The sequence below is a fragment of the Podarcis bocagei genome, assembly GCF_964188305.1.
Source record: "Podarcis bocagei genome assembly, chromosome: 4".
Lineage (NCBI taxonomy): Eukaryota > Metazoa > Chordata > Lepidosauria > Squamata > Lacertidae > Podarcis > Podarcis bocagei.
Genome location: NC_138128.1, coordinates 90,876,242 through 90,902,633, shown reverse-complemented (window position 1 = coordinate 90,902,633; position 26,392 = coordinate 90,876,242). Strand labels below are relative to the sequence as shown.

Genomic DNA, 26,392 nt, shown 5'->3' with positions numbered 1-26,392 from the left:
GCACCACCATGGGGCTCAGGACTCCAGTTATTTCACCCTTTGCCTGCAGGACTGGCAGTATCCCACCTTTTTACAAACACCCTCCTTTGTGGAGTGTTCCCTCAGCCTCCTCCCCTTTTCTTGGGCAACCTCCAGGCAGCTGCTGGTGGTGTCCTTGGTCTCTGAGCTGCCCCCCACCAGGGGGCGTATGAAGGGGGGTGCAGTGGGGGCAGGTCACCACGGGCGCCATCTCAGAGGGGGTGTGTGACATAATACCCCCCTGGGTGGATCACGCCACTGCACCACAGGGATCACGGTGCCATGCTGTGATCGGACCCCTGCCAGGAGGATCGTGTTGCCTCGCCGCAATCGCCCCCCTGAAGGATCGCGCCACCATGCCTTGAACAGACCCCCCCTGGGAGGATCACGACCCCCCCTGGGAGGATTGCCCCGCCCTGTGGGTGGATTGCCCCATCCCGCCGCTCGGGGGGCAGGAGCGGCTAGCTCTGCCACTGCCCCCCACCCCACACATTCGCCTGTGCAGCTTATAGTCAGGCCTGCTGCAATAAAGAGCTGTGCAAGCCTTTGGGAGGCAGAGACACATGGGGGCATCAGAGGCGGGAGGGAAGGAAAGAGGGACAGAGGCCAGTGTTGCTTGCCGCATCCCTGACCATCATTCAAGGCACCCCAGGGTGGCACAACACGCTGGTTGAAACCACTGCGCTAGCCACTCTGGGTAACTTCCAACATATATAAAAACATAATAAAACATCTAACACTGAAAAACCGGAAAACGGGACACAGGAAAAGCGGGACATTCTGGGATCAAATCAGAAACTGGGGTGGCTTCTGTAAACCCAGAACCGTCCCTGGAAAATAGGGACACTTGGAGGGTCCGGACTCTGAGCCTTGACTCCAGTTTACTGTTCTCATCAGCACAGAGAAAGGAAGCATAAGAGAGAAATGTCTTTGGCCGGGTCCTCAACTGGATTTGCCTCTGAATGCTTTGGGCTGAAATCATTTTTAGATGCTTACACGGCAAGAAAGGTCTGAGCTCCTTCAGAACATGATCCAGAGCAGCTTCTTGAGTCTCTCTTTACCTTCCTCCCCACTGTCTAAAGGTAAAGGGACCCCTAACCATTAGGTCCAGTCGTGAACGACTCTGGGGTTGCGGCGTTCAGCTCGCTTTACTGGCCGAGGGAGCCGGCACACAGCTTCCGGGTCATGTGGCCAGCATGACTAAGCCGCTTCTGGTGAACCAGAGCAGCGCACAGAAATGCCGTTTACCTTCCCGCCGGAGCGGTACCTATTTATCTACTTGCACTTTGACGTGCTTTCGAACTGCTAGGCTGGCAGGAGCAGAGACTGAGCAACGGGAGCTCACCCTGTTGCAGGGATTCGAACCACCGATCTTCTGATCGGCAAGTCCTAGGCTCTGTGGTTTAACCCACAGTGCCACACGCGTCCCAGTCCTCCCCACCGTACGTTATTACAATTGTTTCACCAAATGTCTCAGGACCTCCTTGGAATCCCTGCCATGCTTATTCCGATGCCCTTTGCTGATGTCACATAAGTGTAACAGGACAGAGCATCGTGTCCTGATCCTTCTCCACAGAACTGTTTGGAGGCATGGCTATATTCTATTAGATGAAGAGTTCTGTGAAGCTCAAAAGCTTGCTTCCTCCTGCACCAACCTAAATTGCCATCCTTCTTTCTTCAGAAAAACTGTATGGAAATTAAATCTCCAGCCACCCTCACCCACCCAGGCTAGTCCCATATATAATTTCACCCATTAGGAAGCATTGTTGATGCAGAGAAGGTTCAGGAAGTTATTCAGCACGAATTGGGTGACCTCATGAACTGGAGTAATAGAAATGGAATGAAATTCAGTCAGTCATTTTATTAAGTGTTTAGCCATTGGCCATCACACAAAATCACATTAAGCAGGGCAAAAATAAAAAAAGGCAAGCCTGCAAATAAATCAGGAGCTCTAACATAAAAGAATATGATGAATATAACGAAGCCTCCGAAAAAAATAAAAAAATAAAAATCAGATGAATCTAACGTGGACTGTAAAATCAGGTTTGAAGTCAGAACTTCTATCAAAATTTCAAGCCCTCACAACAAAATGCAGTAACCAAGGAATGCATAAAATATCAGAGCGTAAAAAGAAAAAACGCAGCATTAGTTCCTATGAAGAACGGTACTCTTCCCTCTGTGGATTTGGGCCAAAAATGTAAAAATGGCATGTGTGCTCTTCTCATCTATAGAACTCAGAAAGGGCATGAAATTTCTGAGAGGTAAATCAGCAGGATACAACAAGAAAGCAGATTTGGCCTTCAAGGAAAGCATTGCCTGCCCATGCTGCCTCTTCAGCAGCCTCCAGGAGGCGCTGCTGGTCTCCTCCCACCTGTTCACCACGGCTGGCCCACGCATGAGGCAAGAGGAAGCAGCTGCCTCAGGTGGCAGGTTTCACAGGGGCAGCAGATCTTGAGGAAGATCTTTATTCCCCACCTTGTTCCTGTTATAGGTCCTCATTCACTCCTTCTTCCCTGGTTTGGTGGGCGGGGTGGCATTTTGCGGTTCACCCCAGGCGCCCAAATGTCTTGGGCCAGCCCTGTGGATGGAAGTGTCTTGGAGAGATGGAGCCATCAGGTTCACCTCTAACTCTCCCAACCGTAATCATGGAGCGTGTGAGGGAATAGGAAGGAAACACTCAAGTGGCCCGGGTTCGAGAAGAATAAGCCTAGCAATAGGTACCGGAAAAAAAGGAATTCCTCCCAACATGCGGATGGTATTATTGTGTTGCAAACTACCTTGAGGTCTATGGTACCTCAGGTTACAAGCTTAATTCATTCCAGAGGTCCGTTCTTAACCCGAAACCATTCTTAACCGGAGGCGTGCTTTTGCTAATGGGGCCTCCCACTGCTGCGGTGCCGCCGCCGCGCAATTTCCGTTCTCGTCCTGGGGCAAAGTTCTCAACCTGAGGTACTACTTCCGTGTTAGCGGAGTTTGTAACCCAAAGTGTTTGTAACCCGAAGCATTTGTAACCCAAGGTACCACTGCATAAAAATCTAATGAATAATAACAGTGCTCCCCCCCCTAAAAAAATGATTAGGGGTACTCAAAAAAAGCACCATTTTAAAGTTCAAATGCGGAAAAATAAATACAGCAAATGGACAAAAGTACAAAAATTCGCAAAGTGTTTAGGGGTATGCATACCCCTGTGTCCCCCCAGAAAACAGCACTGAATAATAGCATACCCTCCAACATTTCTCCAATGACAATAGGGATGTGTTGTTGTTGTTAATAATAATAATAATAATAATAATAATAATAATAATAATAATAATAATACCCCAGTCACTCTGGGACAGCTTCCAACATATACAAAAGCATAATAAAACATTAAACACTAAAAAACCTCCTCTATACAAGGCTGCCTTCAGATGTCTTCTAAATGTTCTATAGTGACTTACAGTGGTGCCCCGCAAGATGAATGCCTCACAAGACGGAAAACCCACTAGACGAAAGGGTTTTCCGTTTTGGAGGTGCTTCGCAAAACGAATCTCCTATGGGCTTGCTTCGCAAGATGAAAATGTCTTGCGAGTTCCTGTGGGGGTTTTTTTCCTCCCCCCCTTTTTCCCAAGCCGCTAAGCTGCTTATCAGCTGATCCTAAGCCGCTAAGCCGCTTAACAGCTGATCCGCTAAGCCGCTAAGCCGCTTATCAGCTGATCCGCTAAGCCGCTAAGCCGCTAAGCCGCTTATCAGCTGATCCGCTAAGCCGCTAAACCGCTTATCAGCTGATCCGCTAAGCCCGCTAAGCCGCTAATAGTGCTAATCCGCTAATCCGCTAATGGGCTTGCTTCGCAAGACGAAAAAACCGCAAGACGAAGAGACTCGCGGAACGGATTCTTTTCGTCTTGCGAGGCACCACTGTATCTCCTTGGCTCGGGGGTCACATAACTCCATAACAGGCTTCCTCAATCTCGGCCCTCCAGATGTTTTGAGACTACAATTCCCATCATCCCTGTCCACTGGTCCTGCTAGCTTAAGGTTACCAGATTTTTTTCAATGATTCCGGGACACTTCTCAACTTCAATGGATTTTGTATGGGGACTGATTTGTAAATCTGGGGACTATCAATGGGAAACGGGGATGTCTGGTAACCATATGCTAGCTAGGGATCATGGGAGTTGTAGGCCAAAAACATCTGGAGGGCTGAGGTTGAGGAAGTCTGCTCCATAACCTCCAACATTTCTCCAATGAAAATAGGGACGTCCTAAGGAAAAGCAGGACACTCCGGGATCAAATCAAAATCCTGGATGGCTTCTGTAAATCCAGGACTGTCCCTGGAAAATAGGGACACTTGGAGGGTCTGTAATAATAATAAATAATAACTTGTGAGCTTGGGCTCATGCTTGGGCACATACAGGCCACCAAAACAGGTGGAGAAGAAATGATATAAATGGGGCCTTTGCACAATCGGAGATTCGTATGGAAGCTCCAGCTCATGTTATATTGTGAGTACAGATCAGGGGAGTTGGCCATATGACTCCTCCACCATCCGGTAATGGATGAATTCAGACTCTCCAAGCGTCCCTATTTCCCAGGGACATCCCTGAGTTAGAGAAGCCATCCCAGTGTTTGATTTAATCCCGGAATGTCCCGCTTTTCCTTTGTTGTTGTTTAGTCGTGTCCGACTCTTTGTGACTCCATGGACCAGAGCACGCCAGGCACTCCTGTCTTCCACTGCCTCCCACAGTTTGGTAAAATTCATGCTGGTAGCTTCGAGAACACTATCCAACCATCTCATCCTCTGTCGTCCCCTTACCCTTGTGCCCTCCATCTTTCCCAACATCAGGGTCTTTTCCAGGGAGTCTTCTCTTCTCATGAGGTGGCCAAAGTATTGGAGCCTCAGCTTCAGGATCTGTCCTTCCAGTGAACACTCAGGGCTGATTTCTTTCAGAATGGAGAGGTTTGATCTTCTTGCAGTCCATGGGACTCTCAAGTGTCTCCTCCAGCATCAATTCTTTGGCGATCAGCCTTCTTTATGGTCCAGCTCTCACTTCCATACATCACTACTGGGAAAACCATAGCTTTAACTATACGGACCTTTGTTGGCAAGGTGATGTCTCTGCTTTTTAAGATGCTGTCTAGGTTTGTCATTGCTTTTCTCCCAAGAAGCAGGCATCTTTTAATTTTGTGGCTGCTGTCACCATCTGCAGTGATCATGGAGCTCAAGAAAGTAAAATCTCCCACTGCCTCCATTTCTTCCTCTTCTATTTGCCAGGAGGTGATGGGAGCAGTAGCCGTGATGGTACCTATTTTCTTTGGAGAAATGTTGGAGGGTATGGAATTATCCAAAACTTGAGTTGTCTGAAGGCAATCTTGTATTGGGAGGTGGTTTTTTTAATGTTTAATGTTTTGGAATTTTTTTTTACATTTGTTGGAAGCTGCTCAGAGTGCCCGGGCAACCCAATAAGATGTGTTGGGTATAAATAGTAAAATTATCGTTATGGAATGGGACATCCCTATTTTTCATCAGAGAAATGTCGCAGGGTATGTGAACTGAGACACCGTGTGTCACAACTGCACCCCTGAATAAGAGGCTCTTTCTTTTGTGTTGCTGACACATTGCTTTTCCACAATCAGCAGGAAGTAGAATTAAAATGCAAGCTCCACATGGCACTTAGTACATTGCTACCTTTCCCCTGAAAATCTGTCCCCAGAGGCAAGATCATTTATTATAAGACACCTTGAATTCCAACTCCCCCTTTTAAAAAATGGGGGCATACATTTGGACAAACACAATGATCCTAGTGTTTTGCCGCCTACTGGTAAGTCCTATTCAGCGAAATTTTAATTTCTCCATGTCCTTTTCATTAAATACAGTGGTGCCTCGCAAGATGAAAAGAATCCGTTCTGTGATTCTCTTCGTCTAGCGGTTTTTTCGTCTTGCGAAGCAAGCCCATTGACGGATTAGCAGATTAGCGCTATTAGCGGCTTTTAGCGGCTTTTAGCGGCTTTTAGCGGCTTATCTGCTGATCGGATCAGATGAAAAGCGGCTTAGCGGCTTAGAAAAAGGGGGGGAGGGGAAAAAAACCAGCAGGAACTCGCAAGACATTGTCGTCTTGCGAAGCAAGCCCATAGGAGATTCGTTTTGCAAAGCACCTCCAGAACGGAAAACCCATTCGTCTAGCGGGTTTTCCGTCTTGCGAGGCATTCGTCTTGCAGGGCACCACTGTATAGCTTCATAGAATCATAGAATCATAGAGTTGGAATAGACCACAAGGGCCATCGAGTCCAACCCCCTGCCAAGCAGGAAACACCATCAGAGCACTCCTGTCATATGGTTGTCAAGCCTCTGCTTAAAGACCTCCAAAGTAGGAGACTCCGCCACACTCCTTGGCAGCAAATTCCACTGTCAAACAGCTCTTACTGTCAGGAAGTTCTTCCTAATGTTTAGGTGGAATCTTCTTTCTTGTAGTTTGGATCCATTGCTCTGTGTCCGCTTCTCTGGAGCAGCAGAAAACAACCTTTCTCCCTCCTCTATATGACATCCTTTTATATATTTGAACATGGCTATCATATCACACCTTAACCTCCTCTTCTCCAGGCTAAACATGCCCAGCTCCCTTAGCTGTTCCTCATGAGGCATCATTTCCAGACCTTTGACCATTTTGGTTGCCCTCCTCTGGACACGTTCCAGTTTGTCAGTGTCCTTCAAACTGTCTCCTTTAGGTGCTTTGCTGGTCAGTCACACAACAACACACCAGAAATACATCTTAGCCAGTTAGTTTATGTTCTTGGTTGCAAGGAAGAGGGCTTTAACAACTGCTTTGCAGATACAGCTCATGGTCCCCGTCCCCCTTTTAAGTTGTGCAGTCATGATAAATGCCGTGGGGAACATGGAGTGGTGATTCCGGGTACAAAAAGAAAACCAGACATTAGAACGCAACTACCACAACCACCGTGGGACATGGGTGGCGCTGTGGGTTAAACCACAGAGCCTAGGACTTGCTGATCAGAAGGTCGGTGGTTCAAATCCCCGCAACGGGGTGAGCTCCCGTTGCTCGGTCCCTGCTCCTGCCAACCTAGCAGATTGAAAGCACGTCAAAGTGCAAGTAGATAAAAAGGTACCGCTCTGGCGGGAAGGTAAACGGTGTTCTGTGCGCTGCTTTGGTTCGCCAGAAGCGGCTTAGTCATGCTGGCCACATGACCCAGAAGCTGTATGCTGGCTCCCTAGGCCAATAAAGCGAGATGAGCACCGCAACCCCAGAGTCGGTCACAACTGGACCTAATGGTCAGGGGTCCCTTTACCTTTACCTTACCACAACCACCAGGAACAGGAACTAACCAATTAAGGTCCAATGCACTTATGTTGTTCCCTTATGAGTGAATAGAAAACAACTAATTAAAAGCTGTGGAAGCTCAGAAGCACAGAAAACCCTGGGAGGTCTCATCAGCACTTTGCCAGCCCGCAGTGGGCAGAGCAGTGCTGCAATTATATTTCAACTACAAAACAACAACAATGGTGCAACGGATTAGCTCTGAGAAAAGATGGAGAAGGCAACATGGAAAATACTGGACTGCAACAGGTTGGTAATAATAGGAGCTAAACTCTCTATTAACCAATGGTAGGAATTTCAGATCAAACGGACAGTATTAAAGCATCCTAGCCATTTTTTAATTGTCCGATGAACTTTTTAAAGTCTGGAATATATTGGTTGATCTGCTACTTATTGAATCCCAGTTTAAGCAAAAAGACAGAAGTAAAGATAGGTGAAATATTAAGGAATACGGGCATGTTAGTTAAATACAGATTGCAAGCACACTGGGCAGATTTCAGTTTGGTGATAATATGCATGTTTTTCCTTCTAATATTTGGCCAAGTGACAAGACCATGCACACTCTGTCCATCGTAGAAGGCAAGGTAACAGGAAAACACAAAATTAACCCCACTAAATGTGTGCAGATTTCATTGACTAGGATGATTTATCTATAATAATCTCGAAGTTTTTGAGCCATCTCTGCAATGTAGTACCCATTGCAGAAGAGGGAGAGATGGGGGCTACTGCTGATAATTTCCATTCCAGCTGGTCAACAAAAGTCCTATGGAACTTTAAGAACTGGCACTTAAGTTTGCTTTCTTTCCTCTTCCCTACTCATCCCCTTTTCCTTTTGTGCTGTGCCTTTTGGATTGTAACCCTGTGGGCTGGCGCTCTCTTGTTTCCAGTTGATCTTACGCAAGCTGGTCCGGTTGCCTTTTCATCTGAGGAGCAGAGCAGAAATGATTCATATATTAATCAACTGGACATTATTTTCTATGAGCACTCTGCTTGCTGCCCAACAACACGATCCTAGGCACGGTGCAGAACATTAAAAGGAAGCCTTTCCAATCCACAACAGAAAGATTGGTTCAGAGAGGTCCCAGCCTAGGAGTTGTCGGGAAATCTGGGCATTGTCTCCTTGGTCCACAGCATCCACTCTCCCCCCCCCTCACCATCAGGTGGCCTGAATTATAATTCTACCCACAAGGCAAGAGTGACCACAGCCCTGCTGCAGAACTCCCTGAAAATAATTCACACCAACTTGTTTAAAAGGAGCAAATGGGTTTAATTATTAGTTACAATCTTGTCAATAATTATCACCCCATCTGTGGGTAATAAATGACAGCTTCTCACAGACTGCACCATTAGAGTTTTAGAACACCAATGGGGTGCATTAAAGTGCTGAGGGAAGCATTGATCTGGTGTAAAAATGCTTTTCCCCCCTCCTCTTTTTTTTTTAAAAAAAACCCACAAAAACAAAAACGAATAACATGCATAGGTCAAACCTACCAACTTATTTTTTGGGGGGGGGGGTTGGGATCGTAACCATCCTCTTTTCTTTTTTCTTTTTAAAAAAATAATATTTATTAATGTTTCACAAAAAATAAAAACAAATTCCAACATTTAAACTACAAAAGCAAAACAAATAAAAAATACACAGTAGAAAAACAGTTGATAGAAGAAAGAAGAAAAAATAAAGAATAAGAACAAAGAGAAAAGCCAAAAATCAAAACTAAAAATAGATTAATATTTTCAAATCTTATATTTTCTTCACTAGTTTCTTGACCTCCTCACACCTCCCATTTTGTATTCCAGTTCAAATATTAAATTCAGCAAATCCTTACCCTCTAACATTCATCCTTACTCCATATATTAACCTATTATTATAAATATCCATTTCAAATTATCAATCCCTATTTACATTTTCTTAAACATCTCTTTACCAGTACCACTTATCTTCAATCAAACGTCATTTCAACATTCCTTAATTTTACAAACCTACCAACTTATTATCCCTTCTGCTGGTCTGAGTCATCTTCGATGGCCTTCCACATAGCCCCACAGTCGTCTATCCTGCCCTATATTGCGGCAGAGCTTGTGCTCCCCTGTCTCCGGAGAGAACAAAGAGATACTGAGCTACCTTGGCACTGCTCTCTGGTTCATGAGAAGGAAAACTATGCCTAGCCATGGGAGGCTGACTCCTTTGATCACCCTACCTGCCCACAGAATGTCTCGCCAGAGTGGTGCATGCTATGGTTATCTCTCGCTTGGACTACTGCAATGCACTCTATGTGGAGCTACCTTTGAAGGTGACCTGGAAACTACAACTAATCCAGAATGCGGCAGCTAGACTGGTGACTGGGAGTGGCCGCCAGGACCATATAACACCGGTCCTGAAAGACCTACATTAGCTCCCAATACATTTCCGAGCACAATTCAAAGTGTTGGTGCTGACCTTTAAAGCCCTAAACGGACTCCGCCCACTATACCTGAAGGTGCATCTCCACCCCCACTGTTCAGCCCGGACACTAAGGTCCAGCGCCGAGGGCCTTCTGGCGGTTCCCTCCCTGCAAGAAGTGAGGTTACAGGGAACCAGGCAGAGGGCCTTCTCGGTAGTGGCACCCGCTTTGTGGAATGCCCTTCCACCAGATGTCAAGGAAATAAACAACTATCTGACTTTTAGGGGACATCTGAAGGCTGTTCAGGGAAGTTTTTAGTGTTTGATGTTTTGTCGTGCTTTGAATATTCTGTTAGGAGCCTCCCAGAGTGGCTGGGGAAACCCAATCAGATGGGCTTGCATATAATTTATTATTGTTATTGTTATAATTTCCTATCAAAACAAGGGCAAGTGCCGCCACCACTTCACCAATGGGACACGGCACACACATTACACTAAGAAAACCCCTTAATCCCAATTTTATTTCATTCTTTGGTAGATTTACAAAAAAGAAAAACACACACCAATTAATACATTTTAGAAAGGGGCAAGACTAGACGCAGATGCACAAAGCATTTTTCTTTTTTAAAAAGTCTGATTGCACTATCTCAAAGGTAAAGGATCCCTGGATGGTTAAGTCCAGTCAAAGGTGACAATGGGGTTGTGGTGCTCATCTCACTTTCAGGCTGAGGGAGCCGGCATTTGTCCACAGACAGCTTTCCGAGTCATGTGGCCAGCAAGACTAAATCGCTTCTGGAGCGACAGCAACACTGTGACGAGTGCCAGAGCACACGGAAACGCTGTTTACCTTCCCACCGAAGTGGTACCTATTTATCTAGTTGCACTGGCGTGCTTTCGAACTGCTAGGTTGGCAGGAGCAGGGACAGAGCAACGGGAGCTCACCCTGTCCCTGGGATTTGAACCGCTGACCTTCCGATCGGCAAGCCCGAGATGAAAACGCTTCTCCGAGTGATACAAGCTGAGTTGCATCTCAACTTTTCCGGCACTTGTCAAACTACAGCTCCCAACTGTTGCAATGCTTGCTGGGGCTGATGGGAGTTGTAGTACAGCCACATGGACAGCCAAAGGTTCCCAAAACCTGATCTACATGCTCTAAAAAGCAATTGTCACCACTTGGCTTTATAGCAGACGGGTTTAAACAAATCCCATTTCTTCTTTCTTTCACCATGCTATATCTTGGTTAGAGCTTAGAGGTGCTACTTCCCAACTTTGATATGGGATCTTTACAGTTAAGGAAGAGTAATAGTTGCAGCTTGGTGAAGATTCTTATGCTATGTATATATCCAGCTTTTTGACTTAAGGAGCAAGACTGGAGACACAGGAACCCACCTTATCCTTGAAAAATGGGGCTTGAGGTATGGCAAGAAATAGGTTCAGTTTGTATTTTAATCTGAATTCACCTGGTTTTCACATTTCAAAACAATATATGAACTGGAACACAACTATATTTGGAAATTTGCGCTTCTCCAAGCAAGAAAATGAAGTATATGTGCACACCAAGAATCACGAAAATAGTATACAAAGTGCAATAAAGGGGAAATTCCTTGCAAAACTGTGTAAACTAGGCGACACTGTACACAATAATGTGTATATTAGAAGAACATTAAAGTAGAGACAAATATTCATGAGTATTTTCCCCCCCATGCATCCTGATTCAGAAATGTGGCAAATTGATCTGAAAATTGTAAAAATAAATAAAAAGGAGACAAACCCAAATTGACCAACTTCTCCATCCTTAGGATAATCAGGGAAGTTTTTAAAGGCTGGTGTTGTCTTGTGTTTTAAATATTTTGTTGGGAGCCACCCAGAGCGGCTGGGGCAACCCAGTCAGATGTGTAGCATATTATTATTATTATTATTATTATTATTATTATTATTATTATTATTATTATTGTTGTTGTTGTTGTTGTTGTTGTTGTTGTTGTTGTTGTTGTTGTTGTTATTATTGTTATTATTGTTATTATTATTATTATTATTATTATTATTATTATTATTATTAGTCTTTTCCCCTAAAATGGAGTGGGAAACCGAGACAGTACAAATTAATCAATGTAAAAGTGAATCAAATGGATTTCTTTTCTAATAACTGGACCCTGAAAGCCCTGAAACGAGAAAAGGAGAACTTTAAATGCAGCATATTATTACGGTAAAATAAACTGAAGAAAATATATTGGCTCCTGCTTCCCTTGTCAACCAAAAGCAGCCACCTCCAGAGTAGGATCGTAGCAGCCTCTCTGTAGTCAAAGCACTAGGCAGGAGATGATGTTCTGGAGTGCAAAGCAAAAAGTCATTCTCTCTCTCTCTCTCTCTCTCCCCCCCCCCCCCCAATACTCGCCAACCCGGTAGAACTGAAAGATAGTGGAGAGACCAAGAGAATGTAATTATACATGCTGGAATGTAGCCAAGCTGCTGTGACTGTTAGAACAACCCTCCTGTTTCAAAACATGCCACAGAATCCTTAATAACCATATTTTGTAAGGCCTGGATTTATATGATAGACAAAGGGAAGCTATAAAAATGCTCATTATTTTCAAAAGCATCAAGGCTACTGTCTGCATATTCCAAACAGGGGTGTTTGTGTGGAAGAGGGAGTTATATTTTGTGGATTAAACTCATTTATTATTATTATTATTTTATTATTAATAAACACTTTGTGGGGGTTCCACTCCAATGGAAATATTCCAGATTTTCCTCCAAAATATGTCTGTATTTTAGCACGCACACACACCCTGCTATTGAAAACAGGGAAATATTTTGTTCTTCCCAAGGACATTTTGGCTGAAAATTATATTAGATTTTTTAAACGCACAGAGGACTTATTTTAAAACTAGCTGTAGAAAAGTTAGTGGTTCACGGACCAACTTCCCAAGGGGGAATGGGCATTATTTTGTAAACGCAAGCTGCAGCTCTTATCGTAAGACACAAGAAGGGCTAGGTGCCAACCTTGTAACTCTCCCCTTGAAAAAGAGACGGATCCGTAGCAATTATTTATCTCGTGACTCTGAAGAGCATCACCAACTGATTTCTGATCGAGGTACTGTTGAAAGCACAAGAGCAGGCTAGGTCAGTTTCTTCTGGTCAGCTGGCAACACTGCCGACCACAGCAGTACTGCAATCACACTTGATCACAAATACGTCAATGCCATGGTAAAAAAAACCCAACTGCTTATTTTGGAGCATTCCCACTAGGTTGTGGGAAGTATTCGCCAAGCGGACAAATTGTCTCATCCACAGTCCTGCTTGGGTTCCTTTTCTTCTGATTTTCATTGGTGACATTCTTCTTTATACAACTTTATACTTTAAACTGCCCTGTGATCCTTGGACGAATAACAGTAAATAATAATAATAATAATAATAATAATAATAATAATAATAATAATAATACTTTTTAAAAAATTCCTCCCATTAGCGTCAGTGGGGCTGGGGAATATTTATTTATTTATAAAAAAATATTTGTATACTGCTGTGTCCTAAAAGAGTCAAAGCAGCTTACAGCAATCAAACATAAAACCAGGTTTTTTTCCCTAGCTGGAACTCACCAGGGCTCACAGCTGGCATCTCTCAGGTGGAAACCATTGCCATTAGAAGAGAACAAGGGGGAATTCCGGCACATCTTTTTCTAGAAAAATAGGACTGCATAAGACCATACGAAAGTTAAAAGCAGACATCAATTAACCATTGTCATCAAATGAATCTTGAAAAGGTGGAAAAATCAAAATTAGAAACAGAACTGTTAGAACCTAAAACTAAGATTTTGTCAAAGATGTATAGCTTGCTGTTGAAATGGAATACTCAGGATGAAACGGTGAAATCAGCCATGATTAAATGGGCACAAGACGTTGGACATAATATTATGTTTGCTGACTGGGAACAGTTGTGGACCACAGGTATGAAATTTACGGCATGTAATGCCCTAAGAGAGAATATTATGAAAATGATATACAGGTGGTACATGACACTAGTCAAGCTTGCAAAAATCTATCACTTGCCCGATAATAAATGTTGGAAATGTAAAGAAACTGAAGGTACATTCTTTCACCTTTGGTGGACGTGCCCAAGGATTAAGGCTTTCTGGGAGATGATATATAATGAAATGAAAAAGGTATTTAAATATACCTTCTTGAAGAAACCAGAGGCCTTTCTCCTGGGCATGGTTGGCCAATTGGTGCCAAAGAAGGATAGAACTTTCTTTATGTATGCCACAACAGCAGCAAGAATACTTATCGCAAAGTATTGGAAGACACAAGATCTACCCACCTTGGAAGAATGGCAGATGAAGGTGATGGACTATATGGAACTGGCAGAAATGACTGGCAGAATCTGAGACCAGGGAGAAAAGTTGGTGGAAGAAGATTGGAAAAAGTTTAAAGACTATTTACAGAAAAAGTTTAAAGACTATTTACAGAAATATTGTAAAATTAATGAATGTTAGAATGATGTTGGATAGAAACTAAGTGGTCTATAGCTGTAATGTTATAAGGGAATACGAGAAAATGGACGATTAATAGGTAAAAAACCAATGTTACAATATTTTAAGATTAAAGACCAGGATAAACAAAGAGGGGAGGGATTTGCTGAACCAACTATCTGAACAGGAATACAGAAAAGGGAGGCGTGAGGAGGTCCGGGAAATAAGCAAATGAAAGATAAGTCATTGAAAGAGCGAATTGTTTTTAACTATTTTTATTTTGTATTTTTCTTTTTTCTTTTTTTAATTTTGTAATATTTTGAAAATTTCAATAAATATCTTTTTTTAAAAAAAAGAAAAGTTGAAAATTGTTGAGGAGTTAGACTCTCGCATCTTTCATATCTTCCGGCAAGTAGGCAACCAGGTAACCTCTTACCAGCTCTGGGTCTCACGGTCTCAGGTCAGATACTGATGTTATGCTCATAAAGTAAGAGTGAGTTGTTGCAGGTGGGATAAAAACCTTTGATTATTCAGGGCTATTTTAGGGGTTCGGGGACATGGGTGGCGCTGTGGTCTAAACCACTGAGCCTCTTTGGGTTACCGATCAGAAGGTCGGTGGTTCAAATCCCTGCGATGGAGTGAGCTCCCGTTGCTCTGTCCCAGCTCCTGCCAACCAAGCAGTTCAAAAGCACACCAGTGCAAGTAGATAAATAGGTACCGCTGCGGCGGGAAGGTAAACGGCGTTTCCGTGCACTCTGGTTTCCATCACCGTGTCGCGTTGTGCCAGAAGTGGTTTAGTCATGCTGGCCAAATGGCCCGGAAAGCTGTCTATGGACAAACGCCGGCTCCTTCGCCTGAAAGCGAGATGAGTGCCATGACCTCATAGTCGCCTTTGACTGGACTTAACCGTCCAGGGGTCCTTTACCTTTTACCTTATTTCAGGGACTCTCATGGATCTGGTTGAACCAAAGTACATCTTGCTCCGATTCAGCCCATAAATGTTAGCAAATTTAATATGGGGGCATCTCAAATTCACAGCCTAAGAACATGTTACCAAAGTAGTATAATGGTATTAAGGTGCAGGCCACACACCTGTATTTCTGATGACACCCCCAAACATCTTGTAAGAATTAAGCTATTTTTGTTAATAATAATAAAAAAGAATTAGGTTGGGTACCAATAATTGCTTTTAGCCATTGTCACCCATGGGAGACACACCCATCTCTTTTATCCTTAGGTTGTCTTTGACCAGATTATACAGGCTTTTTTTTTTTTTTTTTACAATGTAATTTTTATTCAATTTCTAATTTTTTAACAAATGGACTTCAAATTAAATAGTCACATTGTTTCAACAGATTTCACGACACCTTCAACTTTCACATCCATGTGAGGGATGTGAGGGGATGTGAGGGTGATCTGGCTGCGACATCTGTCACCCCCCCCCTTCAACTTTCTGGGACAATCTGTTCCCACCCTCAGAAACCAACGTTGCAAGGAGCAAAGTTGCAAGGAGCCAGTTTGGCTCCAGACTCACAGTTCAGGATATTTCAGGGTGCCAATAAAATACGATATTCACACAATACTTTTGGATGAGAGTGGTTCACAGGTGTCAACCCGTGCGAGCTCGGCTACAACTCCTTATCTTTATCCAGCCAGAAAACAGAAGAAAACAGAAGATCATGGCGAGACCTGCACAACCAAATCAAATCCAACTCGCCTCTAAATGTGAGGATCAGTTGCCCTCAGTCAGCGTGAGTCCAGTGAAGCTGATGATATTAAACCAATTTACGTTATTGGAGTATTCGGCCCCCCAAGTATCTAGTTTGTGTTTATAGCAAATGATTTACCAATGAGCTACAGATCGAGAGGTTTTTTCCATGGCTGAAATTATCCAGTGAATGATTCTGAACAATGAGTTGATGTGAGGGAACGGCCTCGGAGACAATCAACAAGCAGAGAGGAGGCAGAAAGCTGCTGGATAAATGGTATAATGAATTATGAATTACCCACCTAGCTGGATTGTTTAACCATGAGTCCAATTCAATTCGACAAAGTACTTAAGCAAACGTGTCATATTAGGAGTCGGGCGAAGATCTGCTCCAATGTCCAGCTCTCGGTAACTTTGCTTATTCGTCATTTCCATGCGCGTTAAACTCAGCCCCACCCTGAAAAATATTAATAAAATGCCCCACGCTTAACTCTTTTTCCACACTGCCCTAAATGCACGTCTAAATAAACCTCTTAACATCCCCACTATATTGTGCAATGAACGTTTTCCTGTACGCTAGAGTGATTCCTGCTCTCTCTCTCTCTTTTTTTTACCAAACACAATCCCCATGAAATACTGTGGTAAACATTTCACAGAATACTACAGCAAACACTCTTCCCATTATCAGATTAGCCATTTCACTGAGCACCACATTAAGCACACGTTTAAATACTGAGAAAAGACATACAGCCCCTTCTTTCGACTGCGCCTCGTTACCCTCCCTAAATCCATATTTCTTGATGTGGGGTTGACCGGCCTTCGCGCCCCCCCCCTTCGCCATGCATGCAAGCAAACAATTGCCCAAGCGACACCCCCCACCCACAATATCCTCCTCCCCGGCCCAACACTTTATTTTCAGCTTGGCTCAGACTGGAGGAGCTTCTCGCATGGTTGGGGGATTTTTCATTGAGGGAATAGTAGCTACTTCGTGCAGCAGCAACAACAACAAACAACAAGGCACATCGAGGGAATCTATCTTGAGTAGTTGTGGCTGTAATGGGGAGAGATCAGTTACCACATCGCCTGCCTGCCCACAATGAAAGACATGGGATCCGGGCGCGTGATGGCTGGGGCTCTGAGTTACAAAGCTTTGTTTGGGTTTTACAGGTGTGCCGTAATGTCAGCAAAATTACTGTGCTTCAAGCTTTCAATGGATTCATCTTTAGCAAGCGTTTAAGAGGCATGAATGCATCTCCATTGCTGACTGTCAAGATTCAACCTGCACTTCTCTTCAGCTTTTCTTGTTTCTCCGCCCCCCCTTCTTCCTTCCCCCCCTCTTTTTTCTTTTTTTTTAACTTGCAATTTGATGTTTGATCATTTGAAGCAATGAGGCGGAGGGTAATTTACGTTATCAGGGAGGTATGAGGGGTGCTCGGAACCCAGACACGAGGCCCATTCGCCTGCTAAAGCACCATCGTAATGTAATGAGACTCCAGTCAAGTGCAGCTAGTAATGGAGAGGAACGCTTTCCATTCATCTGCCTACCTGAACCTCCATGGAATATGACAATAACTTTTACGCAGGAGAAGGAGGAGGAGGAGGGGTGGGCAAAGTGTAAAGAGCCACCACACTGGGGGAGATCTCCAGAACCTTTCACAAGACTGCTTTCAGCTTGGGTCAGGTTGACCTGCCTTCAGCCTAACTTCTTGGATCCCAGGGTCTGGTTCAGAGAAGGCTTCCGCAAAAAGGGCATACATTATTTTTAATGTATGTTGCGTGTCAAGGTCCCCAAGCCACCCCTCAAAATAATTCACACAACATACGTAATTTAAGTTTTAGGTTTTGGGGGCACTATTTTAGCCACAACTTTATTAAAATACAAAATCTGTGAGTGGTTGCTTAGACATTGGTTATGACTATCTGCCCCCCCCCCCCGCCGCCGCCAGGGACAGAACTGACATTCTGAACTCCATCGGAAGCCAGTGAAGGGAAAGACAATGTTGGGGATCAGTTGAGCTGAGCGTCAGTCCCTCACCGCTCACCCAACCAGCTCCCCAAGGCTTGCCGGCCCTGGTCCCATTTCAGGGATTGGACGAAATCGTGGCAAGCCCCAGGATTCCTTTAACGGAATTCCCTTCCAGCACCACTGGAGGGGCAGGCACAGCCTATCCTGACCCCTCCACCACCAGCTTTTTATAACCAGTGCCTAACCGCAACCTTACAAATTGTGACAAATTGCTAAGTAGGAGGCAAAAACCAAGTGGCACCAGCCAATCAGCCAAATGGCAAAATTCCTACTAGGCCCCTGCAACAAGGCAGACGACCCCATGACAGGCAAAGCAAGGTCAACCGGAACACAGGGCGGGCGGGTGATCCATTGCACTCAGCGAAAGAGAAAGCAAAAGGCAGAGTGCCCCAATATTTAAAGACTATGGTCCCACCCACCAATTTGCTACATGCAATTTGCCCCAGCAATCTGGCCAGCCAATTATTGTACCAGGCAATAGCCCAGGCAATAGCCATTAACCTGCCTGGCAACAGAGGGCTGGTCTGGCGGTGCACACCGCAACCCGTGCTCTCATTTTAGGGAGAACACACTTTGCCAACTTGGGCATAGTTTGGATCAGCTCTTCAGCTATGAATTCTGGAAAAATGCCTTGTTGTCACGAATCACCTTTAAGAACCCAGATCAAAATAAAAAAATTCCTTCCAGTAGCACCTTAAAGACCAACTAAGTTAGTTCTTGGTATGAGCTTTCGTGTGCATGCACACTTCTTCAGATACCAAGAACCCAGATGTTTAGGGAAGCACCCGTTGGTTAAGTGGGGCATTTAAAGTAAGGTGGGCTCTCTCTGGTGTTACGTTTAATCCCAAGGCCCATGCCAAGTGTCACTCAGAAAGGCTTAGCTGCCTGTCGTTTTTTATGCCAGTGTGACTTAAAATCACATGGCCAGCCACTCTGCCTGCTTAGGAAGGGAAGGTGGAATTTGCCTCAGCATTCTACAGTGACATCTGTGGAGAGCTTGAAACCTGGCTATAAAGATCCACCTTGATGAACCATTAATTTTGGAAGCAGCCTTTGAAAGTCAGGGAACTTCTCAACCTCTTTGGCTGAAACGGCAGAGTTTACCCAGAAAGCAAAGGCAGGAACGGCAAAGGTGAATCGATGAGCTGAGCTGAACATGCCTTGAGAGCAGGTTGCAGAGACGGACATAAGAAACATAGCTGGGCTTGAAGACCCACAAGGATGTTTCTGGGCTGCCCATTATTTCTTCTTCTTTTCTTCTTTTGGGGCAGGTTTTGAAATATACTCGGAGTCGCAAAGTGATTTCATGCTCTTTATTCAGCTCATAGTGGTGAGGAGGAATGAATGGAAGTCCCCTCACAGTATCTGCTTTATATACATTATGTACACAATGGGCTGCACATGATTGGCTAATTCCGGAATTCTACTGTAAACCAATCAGGTTGTGGATTCACTTCTATCTGGAGCAGGATTGGGTGGTTCCTGCCAACCAATCATACTGCTGCATTGTTCTAGGACCAATCAGACTGCTGCATTCTGAATCCTATTGTTCTAGGACTAATCAGACTGCTGCAATTTGGATCCTATTGTTCTAGGACCAATCAGACTGCTTCAGTTTGGATCCTATTCAACTCAGTACATAACAGGTTTATTGGAGTGAATCCTCCCCCCTTCACTTCCATGTCAGCAAAAGTTTCTCGGTACACGTGAGACCTTTAAAGACCATTTTTAACACACTCTTGCCCTCAAAGAATTCTGGGTGCTGTAGTTGACCCCTCACAGAGTTCACATCCTCCAAAATCTTTGCGATGAAAATAGGGATGTCCTATATTATTATTATTATTATTATTATTATTATTATTATTATTATTATTATCCTGCCCATCTGACTGGGTTGCCCCAGCCACTTTGGGTGGCTTCCAACATATAATAATAATAATAAAAAAAAACATTAAACATCAAAAAAAACTTCCCCATACAGGGCTGCCTACAGATGTGTTCTAAAGGTTGTATGGTTACTTATCTCCTTGGCTCAGGGGTCATATAACTCCATAAAGGTAAAGGTAAAGGGACCCCCGACCATTAGGTCCAGTTGTGGCTGACTCTGGGGTTGCGGTGCTCATCTCGCTTTATTGGCCAAGGGAGCCGGCGTTTGTCCACAGACAGTGTCTGGGTCATGTGGCCAGCATGACTAAGCCGCTTCTGGTGAACCAGAGCAGCGCACGGAAACGCCGTTTCCCTTCCTGCCGGAGCGATACCTATTTATTTACTTGCACTCTGATGTGCTTTCGAACTGCTAGGTTGGCAGGAACTGGGACCGAACAACGGGAGCTGATCCTGTCGCGGGGATTCGAACCGCCGACCTTCTGATCAGCAAGTCCTAGGCTCTGTGGTTTAACCCACAGCGCCACCTGCGTCCATACCCTCCAACATTTCTCTGATTAAAATAGGGTCATCCTAAGAAAAAGCAAGATATCTGGGATCAATTCAGAAACTGGGACGGCTTCTGTGAATTTGGGACTGTCCCTGGAAAATAGGGAAACTTGGAGGGTCAGTGAGTTACAGTTACCAGCAACCCTTAACAAACTACAGTGCCCAGAATTCATAGAGGCAAATAATGTGCTTCACTTGTGCTTTAAAGGTAGACTTGTGTGCACAGCCTTAATTTCTGCATGTCAGGCAGCTGCTGAAAATACAAAACTGGGGTAGGAGGGGGAAGATGGCAACCTTTCCACTGAAGCAAATTCGGGGAGTGCTGAAGGTTGTGTTCAAGCCGTCCCTTTTAGGCTCTTAATTTTGGAGGGACTTTGAAACAGGTTCTTAAATACCACATGGAGTTCAGTGTGGACTATGGAAAAGGGGCTGATTTGTCGAGAAGGGTCAAAAACATTGTTAAGCTGGAGTTCCCACGACTGAAAGGAGCAGGAGACAAAGGAAAATATAGCTATAAATATGAAGAAGAGCCGCGGAAGGGACATGGAAGGGACTTAAGGGCCTCGGATATAAGATTACCAGGTTAATGCGCTAGATTGATGGGATAGAAAGGACTGACAAAAACCGGTACCAGGAGGAAGAGACGCTGGATGAAGATTGGATTGTTTTTTATTTATTTTTATTAGGAGTGTTCTACAAAATTGATGAATGTTAGAAAAATGTTGGAACGAAATTATTTGGCTTTAGTAAAAATATTTAAAGAATTATGTAAGAATATTATGGTTATGAGAAATTGGTAAAAGATTTAAGTTTTAAGCTTTAAGGTTTTTTATAGTAAAATAAGATTAAAATAGATTAAGGTAATGTAATGACAGAATATTATGAAATATGGAAAGGATTTGCTGCGACAATTAACAACTAGGATACAAAAAAAGGGAGGAGGAGGAGGTCAAAGAAAGAAGGTAATGGCAGTTCATGATTTAAGAATATTGGATTTGTTTTTAAATGTTTGTGGTATATTTTTGTCTTTTGATCGTGTTGTGTTATTTTTTGATTTTGATTTTTATTAATTTGTATTGTTTGATGTGGTTTGTTTTTTCTTGTTTTTTTCTTTCTTTTTTCTACCTCGTTTTCTTTTGTAATTTTTAAAAAATTTCAATAAATATCATTTAATAAAACCAACAACAAGCCGTCCCTTTTCAGGTTGTAAATGTGTAAAGCTATCCTAACACTCAAGTGCTGAAATAATCTGAATGACCCTGAAAAGCTTGCCCTGACTTTCCCACCAGTTGGGAAAGAGGGAGCAGCAACGACGGAGAAAACCACACGCCGCAAACTCCAGTGAGTCATAAACCAGCTGCTTGAAAGTCAAGCCCTTCTTAACCATTCCAGGAGAGACAGATTGATACCAGGCAAGAAGAAAGAAAATATAAACACATCTTAAAAATAGGACCACAAGTGCAAAATGGAAAATAACCTCTCTGTCACTTTTTTAAAAAATAGACTTATTTCAGCTTCCGTGGTTTCCTGTAGTATGTGGGGTTAAATAAACCCCCAAGCAGCCATCTTCAAATACTAACAGATGCAGGTGGCACTGTGGACTAAAGCACTGAGCTTCTTGGGCTTGCCAATCAGAAGGTTGGAGGTTCGAATCCTCGTGACGGGGTGAGCTCCCATTGCGCTGTCCCAGCTCCTGCCAACCTAGCAGTTCGAAAGCACCCCAGTGCAAGTAGATAAATAAGTACCATTGTGGCAGGAAGGTAAACAGCATTTCCGTGCTCTCTGATTTCCATCACGGTGTTCCGTTGTGCCAGTAGCGGTTTAGTCATGCTGGCCACATGACCTGGAAAGCTGTCTGTGGACAAACGCCAGCTCCCTTGGCCTGAAAGCGAAATGAGTGCCACAACAGCATAGTCACCTTTGACTGGACTTAACCATCCAGGGGTCCTTTACCTTTTTTACCTTTACCTACTAACAAAAACCTAAGATTCTGGGAAGTAATAGTTCTCTGTGTTGAATGAAGAATAGTGAAATCACTGCTAAGAAGGTCAAATCATATACAGTGGTACCTCGGGTTAAGAACTTAATGCGTTCTGGAGGTCCGTTCTTAACCTGAAACTGTTCTTAACCTGAGGTACCACTTTAGCTAATGGGGCCTCCTGCTGCCGCTGCACTGCCGGAGCACGATTTCTGTTCTCATCCTGAAGCAAAGGTCTTAACCCGAGGTACTATTTCTGGGTTAGCAGAGTCTGTAACCTGAAGCATATGTAACCTGAAGCGTATGTAACCCAAGGTGGTACCTCAGGTTACAGATGCTTCAGGTTACAGACTCTGCTTACCCAGAAATAATACCTCGGGTTAAGAACTTTGCTTCAGGATGAGAACAGAAATCGTGGTCCGGCAGTGCAGCGGCAGCAGGAGGCCCCATTAGCTAAAGTGGTGCTTCAGGTTAAGAACAGCTTCAGTTTAAGAACGGACCTCCAGAACGAATTAAGTTCTTAACCTGCGGTACCACTGTACATGACTGAAACCCTTCTTTGGAAATTAAATCAATGTCTGGACTTTAGCATTCAAAAATTTTACTTGTTGAAACTTATAGATGAATTGACACATAATATTTATAGTCACATGCTTCTCCAAGCATTGGCTTGCAGTCTCTTCTTCTAGCTTCCAAGCAATTGTATTTTCCTCTCTTTCCAGAGCTCATCACTTTCAACCTTCTGTGTCTCAGTAAAGCCATGGCTTGCAGCTCCTCAGAGAGATTTCCAGTTTTACCTTTTCCTGCTGCTTTGCACTTTTTCTTGCAAGAAGAGGAGAAGCACTGCAAAGCCATTTCCGACCTGGGAGGAGAGGGGGTTGCAGGCAGAAATCCCTCTCTCATCCCACGCGGGGGGCTGGCCATTGCCCCCACGAGATTAGGGAATCCCCGGGCGGGTCGGCGACCCGGCCCGCCAATCGGCGGACCGGGGATGCGTGGCCTAGCCTATTTAAGACTAGGCACGCCCGGGGACCGCCCTCTTTGCCCCCTTTCCAGCTGAGCGGTTTTTTCCCGTCCCACCCACCCCTTAGGTTTTAGGTAGCTTTGACCTTGCTATGGACTTCGGTTGGTCGCCGCAAGGGGCCTGGTAGGAATTTTTCCAAGTTGGCACACTTCGAGCCTTTTGGTTTTTTCGCCTACCTCGTAGCAAACATCACAACTTATTCGGTGTTGGCGGTTAGGCATTGGCAGGGGTCAATTGGTATGCAAATAAAGGGGGGAAGGAAACGCCATCACCTTCCCCAAAAGAAAAGGGTAGTCTGGTAGAGGACTCCGGGGGGCGTTGCCTTGTCTGAAACCTAGGGAGGTAAGGGCCTCCGGCACGCCCCAGAGCGGTGACACCCGTTGGGATCCTAGTTGGCGTACTTCAACAGGACGCCCACGGCTTGTGGACAACCCTTCCCGGTCCCCATGCCGGGTAGTCGATAGGAGCCAATGCCTAAGGCCAATACCTTCCAATTCTGTAATCAATAAAGTTGTGGCCTTTTATGCCCATTAACCTTAAATACTGTGTCCAGTGTCTTCATTTCACATGGGGGAGGGGACTTGCCACGCAACACTTTACTCAACTTAGCAGTGTTCACAGTGGATTCTAAAACACAGCCATCTTGCTTCACATAAAATGCAGGGAGCCTACATGCATACAGAGATACACATACAGTAGTAAAGGTAAAGGTAAGGTAAAGGTGCCCCTGCCCGTACGGGCCAGTCGTGTCCAACTCTAGGGTTGTGTGCCCATCTCACTTAAGAGGCCAGGGCACAGCGCTGTCCGGAGACACTTCCGGGTCACGTGGCCAGCGTGACGAAGCTCCTCTGGAGAGCCAGCACCAGCGCAGCATACGGAAACGCCGTTTACCTTCCCGCTATAAAGTGGTACCTATTTATCTACTTGCACTTAAGAGTGCTTTCGAACTGCTAGGTGGGCAGAAGCTGGGACCGAAGACAGGAGCTCACCCCGCTGTGGGGATTCGAACCGCCGACCATATGATCAGCAAGTCCTAGGCACTGAGGTTATACCCACAGCGCCACCCGCGTCCCACCACATACAGTAGTACCTCAGGTTAAGTACTTAATTCGTTCCAGAGGTCCGTACTTAACCTGAAACTGTTCTTAACCTGAAGCACCACTTTAGCTAATGGGGCCTCCTGCTGCCGCAGTGCTGCCGGAGCATAATTTCTGTTCTCATTCTGAAGCAAAGTTCTTAACTCAAGGTAATATTTCTGGGTTAGCGGAGTCTGTAACCTGAAGTGTATGTAACCTGAAAGGTATGTAACCCGAGGTACCACTGTATATGCATTTGTATCCATGTTGCTTGGCTGGAGAGCTGCCTTGCAAAATTTGCAAAAGTGTACCGTATTTTTCGCCCTATAGAATGCACTTTTCCCCCTCCAAAAATGAAGGGGAAATCTGGGTGCGTCCTATGGGGCGAATGCAGGCTTTTGCTGAAGCCTGGAGAGCGAGAGGGGTTGGTGCGCACCGACCCCTCTTGCTCTCCAGGCTTCAGGAAGCTCTGCGCAACCCTCGGGAGACCGGCTCCGAGGGTTGCGCAGAGCTGCCTGCAGTCCCTGGCTCAGCACAGCTCTGCGCGGCCATCGGGAGCGGGGCGCTAAGTCCCGCCCGCTCCGGATGGCGGTGCAGAGCTGCCTGCCGTCCCGGGATCAGCGCAGCTCTGCGCGGCCACCGGGAGCCGGGGGCGAAGCCCGCCCCGCTCCAGATGGCGGCGCAGAGCTGCCTGCAGTCCCGGGACCGCAGGCAGATTTGCGCCGACATCCGGAGCGGGGCGCTAAGTCCCGCCCCGCTCGGGATGGCGGCGCAGAGCTGCCTGCCGTGCCGGGACTGCAGGCAGATCTGTGCCGCCATCCGGAGCGGGGCGCTAAGTCCCGCCCCGCTCCGGATGGTGGTGCAGAGCTGCCTGCAGTCTCGGGAACAGCACACTTCTCCCCATCGCCAGCCCCACAAGCTCGGGGGACAGCGGGGAGGCAGAGCGTGCCTTCCCACTGTTCCCCGACCTGGTTCTTCCAGCCCCGCACCTGGGGGGGGGAATAATTTTTTTTCTTTATTTCCCCCCCAAAAAACTAGGTGCGTCCTATGGGCCGGAGCGTCCTATGGGGCGCAAAATACGGTACTTTTCTAAGTGGTACCAGACCCTCCAAGTGCCCCTATTTTTCAAGAACAGTTGCAGATCTACAGAAGCCATCCTGGTTTCTGATTTGATCCCGGACTGTCCCGCTTTCACTTGGGACACCCCTACTTTCATTGGAGAAATCTTGGAGAGCATGGAGTTTTGTAGCCTCCAAGCCAAGGAGATATACAATCTTTAGAAGACATCTGGAAGGCAGCCCAGTCTAGGGATGTTTTTTATGCTTAATGTTTTGTTATGTTTTTATATATGTTGAAAGTTTTCTAAAGGTTGTATATCTCCTTGGCTTGGAGGTTGCATTTAAAAATAATAATATATTTATACTTTTCAAGTTTCTACATTTCACTAATTTTACAATCATTTTGACATTTCAAAACCTGACTTCCTCCTCCCACTTTCTGCGGTTCCTTAAATTTATTTTTAATATCTTCTGCATAGCCAAATTAACTTAATTTGCTCAATTATTCATCCTCTTGAAATATATACTCTTATGAAAATGCAAGTTATTACAATAATCCTGCCAATGTTCTTATCTGATTACAATTCATATGTAAATATTGAATAAACCATTTTTATTCTTTTATTTTTTTAAAAAAGTTTGTTACAGTGGTGCCCCGCAAGACGAATGCCTCGTAAGACGGAAAACTCGCTAGAAGAAAGGGTTTTCCGTTTGTTGAGCTGCTTCGCAAGACGAATTTCCCTATGGGCTTGCTTCGCAAGACGAAAAACGAAAACGTCTTGCAAGTTTGTTTCCTTTTTCTTAACACCGTTAATACAGTTGCGACTTGACTTCGAGGAGCAACTCATAGAACGTGGTGTGGTAGCCTTTTTTGAGGTTTTTGAAGACTTTGGTGATTTTTGAAGCTTTT

The 26,392-nt window shown here is 44.9% G+C and overlaps 1 long non-coding RNA gene across 1 annotated transcript; it reads right to left on the bottom strand.

Annotated features, from left to right (window-relative positions):
- Nucleotides 1-11,919: 11,919 nt before the first annotated feature.
- On the bottom strand, nt 11,920-17,612 carry LOC308585860. The gene is made up of 4 exons (XR_014007642.1): nt 17,433-17,612; nt 16,190-16,344; nt 13,311-13,390; nt 11,920-12,038 (listed from the first exon to the last, which is right to left on the bottom strand). It is a non-coding gene; the product is annotated as an uncharacterized lncRNA (long non-coding RNA).
- Nucleotides 17,613-26,392: the final 8,780 nt, after the last annotated feature.